Below are 10,233 nucleotides of genomic sequence, written 5' to 3'. Positions count from 1 at the left end.
AATGGTCATCTGGTTCCATCTTGGATGCAAATGAGACCTAGGGCAGTTGTTTCACTCTTGTCACCCTTATCTGGAGGGTTTTAGGTGCATCTCCCACTCCATCTTAATCAGTTTTGTTTAAGGGGGGTGGGGGGGAGAATTCTTTGTAAGTCAGACAGGCTGCATCCTGTGTCAGGGTTCCCCAAGAATATGGAGCTGAGAAGTAACACCAATGCGACCGCCCTGCCTATCAAGATGCAGGATGGCCAGGGTGAGGGCATATTTATACCCAGTAGCAGTGATGATCTAGTGAAGGATCACCTTGAGAGGCTGGACAACTTCAAGTCAGCTGGTTCTGACATATTACACCCTAGGGTACTCAAGGAGCTGGCAGGTGTCATAGCCCAACCATTGGCAAAAATATTTGAAAATTTGTGGTGCTCAGGTGAAGTACCTGAAGACTGGAAGAAGGCCAATGTGGTACCCATCTTCAAGAAGGGCAGAAAGTAAATCCTGGGAATTACAGGCCAATCAGCTTGACCTTAATTCCTAGTAAGATTCTCAAGAAAATGATCAAGGAGACCCTTCTGGATAAGTTGGCTGAAGGCAACAAGCCAGCATGGGTTTGTCACGGATAGGTCTTGCCTAACCAATCTCATCTCCTTCTATGACCAGGTGACATATCACCTGTACAAGGGAGAAGTGACTGATGTCATATACCTGGACTTTAAAAAAGCCTTTGACCTGGTGTCCCATAACCTCCTCACAAAAAAATTGGACAACTGTGGCCTCGACTACACCACAGTCCAATGGCTGGGAAGTTGGCTCTGAGGTCGAACCCAGAGAGTAGTGGTCGATGGCTGTGAGTCATTATGGCACTCCACGACCAGTGGCGTCCCCCAAGACTCTGTCGTTGGACCGGTTCTCTTCAACATCTTTATCAGTTAATGTGGACATTGGTGTCAGAAGTACACTGGCCAAGTTCACTGATGACACTAAACTTTGGGGCATAGCGTCCACACCTGAGGATAGGCTAGTAATCCAGGCTGACTTGGATAAGCTTAGTAAGTGTGTGGACACAAACCTAATGATGTTTGTCCTGGGGAAAATACAAGAGACGGACCCCGAAGGGTCAAGGAGGACCCCCGGGAGCCGGCACACCCCAAGGGAGACACAACAAAGGGAAAAAACAAACAAAAACTCCTTACCTGCAGCAGGAACCACGGCGGGACCGGAAGCAGTGGCGGGACCCACGCGGCTTGTTAGCTGCGTCTTTTTAAAAAAGCGGCCAGCTGCTGAGAGAAGGGAGGAGAGCCAGCACGGGGAAATAAGAGGGTGGCCAGTGAGGCAGAGGGGGAGAGGAGGCTGAGAAGGAGCACAGGGGAAGTATCCCCAGGACCCCTCTCAGAGGAAGAAGCAGGCAAGAACACCTCCCACAGGGTAGGAGGTTGCCCCGGAGATTCTCAAGACAGGGATGCCATTGCCAGATCAAGGGAAAAGGAGGTGGCCAGGCTGCATGTCAAAATAGTACCCTGGGAAGAGGCTCCAGAGACCAGACAAGCGAGTAAGGTACTCTGGTGAGAAAAACCCTGGAGAAAAGGGGGATCCAAGGGACGCAAGGCACCGGGTCAAGAGGGATCCTCATAGGCATTAGCCCTGCCCCGGGGATCTTCCCAAGAGGGAGGCGAACGACCACGACAACAGCTGAGGCTGCTAAGAATAGAATTGAAGACCCTTCAGAGGAAAATCAATAGTCCGTGCTGGGAGGGACATCGAGGGTCGGTTTAACGTATTTTGCACTAAGAAAGAAGGAAAAGGGGAAGAAGGTGGCACCAAGGGAATAGCTTGTGGTGGGACCACACGATTTAGGGCACGCTATTACTAAGTTGCCCTAAATCGTAGTGAGGGTAGTAATTAGAGGATCACGGGAGTTGTAGATAACTTTCGTTGTTAGTTTCCTTTTTTTTTTTATCTCTGTTGCTGTTTCTGCTTTTGGGAAAAGAGCAGGACATAGGACAACAGAAAGTCGAGAGCTCTCCCGGCATTAAGGAAGGTTCTGTTAGCTAGGGGACCTAGACGGGCATGTAGGCCCATAACGGGTATCTTAGGACTTGAGCGAGACCTGGGAGAGGATCCTGTATAGGGAGGGTAGGCTGCAAAAGAATATTGGCACTCCATTGTGGCTGGGTTCAGGGCGAGGTACAGGGGAGGTTGGAGCCTCGCAGAAGACCACCACCCTCAGGCCCAGGATAGATGAACCCCAGTGGCCAGACCCCTCCACTGAAAGAATCATCAAAGTTGTGGCAGGCGGGATTGGGAGTAAGACCGCCCAGGGAGAGACATCGACACCCTGAGGCCGTAGGGACAGAGCGAAGAAACGCCCTACATATCCAGAGCCAAGCAGAGCGGGACCGAATGATCAAGGCCTGACAGGTGCTATGTTCAATACCAATAAATGCAAGGTACTCCATCTCAGGAAAAAAAATCCTGCAGCATACTTACAGGCTCGGTAGTGCTACGCTTGCTAGCACCTCTGCTGAAAGAGACTTGGGGGTCATGATTGACCACAAGATGAACATGAACCACCAATGTGATGTCGCAGCTGGGAAAGCAAACAAAACCCTGGCTTGCATCTATAGATGCTTCCCAAGTAAATCTCAGGATGTCATCCTCCCACCTTGGTGAGGCCACAGCTGGAGTACTGCATCTAATTCTGGGTTCCGCAAGAAGCATGTTGAGAAGCTTGAGAGAGTCCAGAGGAGAGCCATGCACATGATCAGAGGGCAAAAGAATAGGCCTTATGAAGAGAGCCAGGGGATTCTTCAGTCTGGAAAAGCTCAGGCTCAGAGGGGACCTGGTGGCTGCCTATAAGTACACAAGGGGTGTTCATCAGGATCTGGGAGAACATGTATTCACCAGAGCACCCTAAGGAAAAACAAGGACCACTGGTCATAAACTCCTACAAGACCATTTTAGTTGGACATAAGAAAAAATGTCTTTACTGTCTGAGCTCCCAAGACCTGGAATAGACTCCCTCCAGATGTGGTGCAGGCACCTCATCTGGACTCATTCAAGAAACACTTGGATGCTTATGTTGCTGGGGTCCCTTGACCCTAGCTGACTTCCTGCCCCTGGGGCAGGGAGCTGGACTTGATGATCTTTGAGGGCCCTTCCAGCCATAACGTCTATGAAATCTATGAAATAAATAGGCTCTACCACAAATCTGTGGTAGCACTCTTTCTCTTCCCTCTTTTCTTTGGTTTCTGATAAACTTAAAGGCTTAACTCAGTAGGTACTGGCTTTTTCTGTTGGAGTGGAGAGCCATGAGTAACACAGTTTATTTTCTGCAACATGAAAATTTTGAACAGTGAGGAACTAAACCTATATAGCTTAGAAGAGAGTTTTGCTCAACTGGAGTGGGGCAAATGAGAAAATAATGCAACTCTATCAATGCTGTACATGGGTGAGGTGCATAACCCTCTTCCCTGGGTTATTCTGAACCTCTCTTCTATCCTTTGATGTTGTGGCAGAGAGAAAAGCGCTACCCTCCAGCTGAAGTTGTAAGCACCTTTAGAAGTAACTCATCTGAAACATCTGACCTTTGATTTTAGGAAAGAGTAATTCAACTCTATACCAAATGCACACTTCAACAAAACTGCAGTGGCAGGAAAGACGCTGTATCCTAAAAGCCAGTTAGGAACTCAATTTAGGAAAATAGTTAAATGTGCTTTTAGTTGATTCCTATTCTGGAAACTATTTAAATATGAACATAATTATATGCAATGAATAAATCCTATTGAATTTAATGGCATAGACATGTGTACAAGCAACCTCCCTGAATCATAGCCTAAGGACGGAACTTCCAGTATTGCTGCTGTTAGACGAATCCCATAAAGTAAAGAAGAAAGACTGAAAATTAATTTGTTACATGTAAGAAAAGAAGAACTTGTTTACTATTGCAAGAAGCATATATTTGATTCTGATTTTGCTAAGCAGCACTTTCACTTATCAGCAGATACCTTTTGTGCAGTTACCTGATTATATCCTCAAGAGAATGTTTTCTGTAGATGCTCATATTCTCAGATATAAAATTTACCATATTCACACCAACAACTTTCTATTTACCATGACTCTTCTGAAGTCATTGGAATTATACCAAGAATCTGAACAGCATAGTCTCATTAGCATATTGAACCACAAACCTTACAATTTGCCAAACAAAACAAACAAAAAAACCTGTCTGTTCCTCATTTGCCAGTCAAACTGCAACAGGAAAGAGTGGGATAGTGAGAAGTAACACTCTTAAAAAATGTTCCTTTTACAGAAAGTACACTTAGTAGAATATTATTAAATTCTTGACAAATAAAGGGGATTTTGTGATATATTTTCCATTTCAGGACTGCTTCTTCATTTACTAAGTTGATTAAATGTAAACATTTACATTGGGTCTTCCAATTACGTGCATGAAAACCAAGAACAAATACTGCATGCACACCTGTGGATACACCAGCAACAGCTTTTCTGTTTTGGAAACACAGCTTATCGCTGAAAAAAACCAAAAATAAATAAAATTAAAAAAACTCCAAAGCTGCAATCTTCAAACAAAAGAATGTTGATTGAAATCTACTCTTGAAGACTATAATGCAATGATATATTCAGCTTTTTCATCCTGCAGGTCAAATGTGCTTCTTCAAAAAGGTCAAGAGAACCACTAGTGTAGCTGGGGGTAGGTGACTGGGGTACCAATTCTGGGCACTATTTAGAGAGGGTGCCAGAATGTCAGCTTCAAGGAGCTTACATGGTAGCAGTTGCAGCCAGGGTAGTACAATTACCATGGCAGTAGCAGTGGGTGTGTGGAATTTGTGCTGTCAAAGCAGCAGTTAAGTTGTAGGGGTGCACTTGGCATTCCTGCCCCCAACTCCCTAGTGCTCAGTAGCCATCCCCCAATCTAAGGGCATATCTATTTAGGGTACTGAGAGTGCTAGTTATGCCTCTGAAGAGAATACTTTTAATAGGTTGGGGCAGGCCATCCCATTCTCTCATTATCTAAGTGATATAAAGGAATACAAACTTCCTGCAAGTCCCCCATGGAGAACAGTATGGAATTAGGAAGTTCTCAAAGAACATAGAGTTGGGATAAACACAATAGTCATTGTATCTGCCCTCCCCACATTACCCAGCACAGCAGGTGTGTTAGAAGTGAGAAGTAGGACTAACTAGCATGTATTGTGCTCATGGGTGTCTGCTGCCTCTTAAGTCAGGGGTTCCCCAGCGGCTGATCCCACTGGACTGGGGGAGGGGGCGCGGGGGGAGCTCCCCTGTGGCTGATCTTACTCTCTGTGAAAGTGGCCACGCTGCTTCTGGGAATCCCACAGTCACTTCCAGAAGTGGCGTGGCCGCTTTTGCTGGTGGCCCTTCTCCCTGCCCATTTTATGCCCCAATGCCAGAGGGTGCTATCTGTGGCTCTGAACCTCCCCTATACTGCAACCCATGCCTCACAGATGGCATCCAGATGTTACAGTGCTCCCGGGCCTACAGCCAGAGCAAGCTTAGGCCGCACCATCAGGCCTCAGTCACATGCATATTCATACTGTCCACCTCTCACTCAGGCCTCACGCACTCCACCCTCTCTCACAGGGTCTCTCACGTGCATCTCTAACTTATACTGCCTGGCTCCCCCTTGGAGCGGGCACCCTTTGGCCATAGACTTAACTAGTCCATTCTTTGGGTGGCAGATGTACCATCTGTTGGTCCCCTCCCACGGCCCTCACCAGGGTAGTGGCCAGCCAAATACCTGACTGGGTCTAAGCATGCTTGGACACCTTCCAGGGCAACACCATGTGCATGTATACATACTGGGCCCTCATCCCTCTGGTTCCCCTTTATTGGGGCTCCCCATCTCCACCCCCTTCCCTAGGGGCTCCACACCACCCCCTTCCCTAGGGGGTGCTCATCTCTGCCCCCCTCACTTGGGGCTCCACACTGCCCCCCTCACTTGGGGCCACAGGGCTTCACTCCTCAGTGGACTCAGGTGGCCATAGCCATGCCTGACCCCCACTCTCCTTCCTCGGGGTCTTGCAACCCACAGGGCTCAGGTGGCCACAGCCATGCCTGGCCCCAACTGCCTCCAATGTCACGCAAACCACCCAAAGGTGAGGGCCAGGGTTAAGGTGCCCCTACCCGCCTTTCACCAGGGTAGTCACTGGCCTGGCATCTTCTGGGGGCTCCTGCATCACTGGGAGCCCCACCAGGCCACCCATTCCTGGCAGGGTGCAGTTTTAGGTCATGCCCAGGACCAGGAGCCTCCTAAACCATCTCCTACAGCTCCTCCCTTACCTCCACAATGACGTACAACACCTCACAGCCCAACAATATTACTGCCTTCACAGCCAGCAGGGAACTGAGCTCTTTATATAGGCAGCCAGAGATCTAAAATGGCTGCCTTAATGAAGCACCTGCTCATTGCTTAGCTTTGGCCTTAAAGTGGCAGGCACCAACAGTGCCCTGCCACACACCTTCCCCCTTTAAATGGTACCTAGGGGGTTTCCCCTGCTGATCCTCCAAAGCAGGCTCCCACCAGAGCCTGTGGGAGCCTCCAAGTGGTGAGCATCCTCAAAGGTGCTCCCCCGCACATAAAAATGGTAATCCTTTTTCTCTTCTTCTTCTGTCCTGCAGATCAGAGTGCTTCAGGCCATTCTATCTGGTCCCCAATTCCTCTCTATAAAATAAAGATAATAGAACTACCCTATTCACAGGCACGTTGTGAAGACAGATGTGTTCAAGACTGCATGGTGCTAAGTATTAGTACATTGGATTGCTCTTTTTCTTCCACTCCATCTTTTAAAAGCACGTATTCATTTTTATATTATTGGCTGGTTGTAGCCTTCAGCTAATAGATGGCTAAGAAAACTTGGGCTTGTAGAGTACAGACAGCAAGCATAGATAGCATATCATAGCTTTTAGCCTGTAAGAGACTGATAGCCTGATAGCAGGGGGAGGAAACAAAGTTTAACTATCATCTTAGGCTAGGTTAAATACCCATGCTATGAGGAGATAAACAGAAGTGAATGTAGAAGTGAGTTCCCACTAGAGAGAAGGAAAAGAAAGGGAGGAGGGGAACACAAGTGTCCCCTTTGTTTGTGCATGCAGAAAGTAGCTGGCATTCAAATTTATAGTGCAGCCACTGCCATAAACTGGATGAATCAGCTATTTAGTGATACTGTAGTGTCCATTAGGGCTGTGCAAAGCTTCGAGTGCTGATTCGATTTGGAAGAGATTCAGTCCTAATCTTTGAATCTGAATTGAATCAAGGGACCAACTGAAAGGTCCAAATCGATTCAAAGCTCTCCAAATCAATTCAGAAAAGATTCAAAGAGCTTCAGTGATTTGAGCAGTCCCCGCTTGCTTACCATGCTGTCAGGCAATTGTTTAAAGGGCTGGGAGCTGGGGTGGGCGGGGCAGCCATGGGGAGGGCTGGCAAAGGGGGCAGGGGTCAAGGGGCTCATGACAGAGCCCCCCACGTGGCATGGAGCAGTGGAGGGCAGCAGGGATCACCCCTTGCCAGGCAGAAGCCAGTGAGTTGGGGCTTTTTTTCCCCATAGAGCTGGAAGCTGGGGCTGGGTGGGTCTGGGAGAGCAGGCAAGGATGGGGCCTGTTTGATTCAGAGATTTGGCTGCAGCCAAATCTCTGAATCAGATTCAGCTGAATCAATTCAGGACAGTGATTCGAATCACCAAATCGAATCAGTCCCCCGAATCGGCTAAATCTGAATCCAAAGCAAATACTAGTCGCTTCGCACAGGCCTAGTGTCCATCCTATCAATGTTTCCTTGCATTTATCAAACTCCCTCTGGTAGTGATCTCCCACAAGCCCAAAATCTGTCCATAAAGGTTGGATCAAATCTTTGGATTCATCGATCCTTCTTTAGATACATTTATTCTTCATGGGTGTTATGAAATGGACTTTCTATAGGTGATAGGTTAGAGTACACTCATGTAAATATTCCCCTTTACTTATCCATGTATCCTTTTTTCTGAAATTTGCAGCTATTATATGTATGTGGTAGAGACCACGATGAAAAAAGGGGGGAAAGAATGTAGAAAAATAGAAGCAGTATCTGAAAATGAGAGAGATCCTGTTATTCTTTTCTTTGATCAAAATACCAGCCATGCAAAAATGGCCAGCTTAAGCTAACTGTGCCAAAGTCAACTTCAGCTGATGTTCTTCTCTCTAGCCATCAGATTCCATATCTGCCAGCTTCCTCCCATTTTTCCCAATTGTATCCACATATACTGTTGTTTTAGCCATTGAGAATGTGGTCTTCTACTTAGATTACGTTTTCTGTATAGTTAACATTTTATTCCTCTGAAGAAATATATGGGAAAAAGTTAATATAGTTTACTCAACATAAATGACACTGTACTGCATATACAGTCAGATGAACTTATAATCACTAAAATGATTTTTTTTTCTTTTACATGGACTCAAATAAAGAAGCAAAAAGGCTTACTTTTTTATTTTTAGTAGAAAACCATACCTTGAAGGGTGTTATTTCCAGGTTAGGGAAAATAAATAGAAACTAAACTGGATACCTCATCATTTTCAATGAGACCTATGATTTTATTGTTTACTTGGGAGCTGAAAAAACACTGGGGTGCAATATGCTGTGTGATATAAACCAAAGCTAATTTGAGGGAAAGTAGATATACTTTATGAACATGTTGATTGAATTAATAAAATGATCTCCTACACTGAAAATCTACAGCTGTACATTTCATCAGTCTGAGCAAACAAAACCCCAAATCCCAAATGCCTGTAGCTGCCACTGGCTTCATTTTGAACTAGAGACTTCTGAAAATTGGGACTGTATTGCCTAACTATACAGCTAGACCAATCCTGGACTCACCTAAAATTAAGAAAACACTACCTACTTATAATCAGAGGTGAAATACCAGAATTCTTTTAGCTTCAAGCTATTCTTATGTGAATGTTGCCATCAGCAATGCCTTTGAAAAATCCTCCATACCAACTAGACGGATACAAGAATGAATATAAGCATTTTGCCTCAAGCAAACACCAACAGCACTGAAGTTGTATTTGAACCACATCAGCTCTGTTGGACAGAGCATGCCATAAGAATGCCTAACAACCAGCTCCCAAAACAGGCCCTATACTCCCAACTCATTGATGGTCACCACTCTAGAGGTAGGCAAAAGAAGAGATCCAAGGACACGTTGAAGAAGATCTGAAGAAATGTGATATTAACATCAGTACCTGGAAGACTCAAGCACTTCTCACTATGGAGGCAGATAGATGAGATAGGTGAAGGGAAAGGGCTGTGATCCCACATCACAGGATCTTCTATTTCTTCCTGGAACTATATGCTACATCTGCACTTGAACATGGGCCTCCTCAGTTATTTACAGACTCACCAGTGACTTCCCTATTCACTGGAAGACTACCATTCTTGTATTGAGGACTGCTGCCGCTGCTGGGTTTTGATGCAAGTACTAACTTAGTAACACTTATGGCCCAAAGTGGTATCTGGGTAGTCTCTGAAATTACAAACTACATAGGCTGACTTCTATTTATTTATATTGCTTATAACATACACTCTGAACTCATCTGAAGGCATATACAACATTGAATGCAAACATAAAATATACACCTTTTCACCAGGAAGGAAACTGAAGCAAACTCATAGAAGCAATGAGCAGCGATATTGGCGATGGGCTTTGTCTTTGCTACCGGGTTCCGTGGTTATAATAGGGCTCCCCGGGTCTAACTTGCCTGCCATGCCTTTGATGGGAGAATTGAAGAAAAGAAGACTCAGGTGAGTAGCCCTTTTCAGGACACCAAAGCTGTTTACTAGGTCCCAAAGAAAAATATATAGTCTTGCCAGCTGCCAAGAAACAAAGTAACAAAGTGCAACTGCCACCACACCTCTCCACTTTCCCCTTTTTCTCCCAGGTTCCCTGGGCCCCCAGGGATGACTTCTCCATCTAATACACTAAGGGACTTCATAGTTTCATAATTTCATAGATTTAGGGTCGGAAGGGACCTAGTAGATCTTCTAGCCCGACCCCCCGCCAGGGCGGGAGAACAACAAAACCCCAAAACAAAAATGGGACTCAAATGAGTCCAGCCAGGTAGGCATCCAGCCTCTTCTTAAGACCCCCAGGGTAGGGGCCAGCACCACTTCCCTTGGAAGTTGGTTCCAGATCCTAGCCGCCCTAACTGTGAAGTAGTTTTTGC

Source organism: Gavialis gangeticus, unplaced genomic scaffold (genome assembly GCF_001723915.1).
Source record: "Gavialis gangeticus isolate Ggan-Ray unplaced genomic scaffold, GavGan_comp1, whole genome shotgun sequence".
Taxonomy (NCBI): domain Eukaryota; kingdom Metazoa; phylum Chordata; order Crocodylia; family Gavialidae; genus Gavialis; species Gavialis gangeticus.
This window is presented reverse-complemented; position numbering follows the sequence as displayed.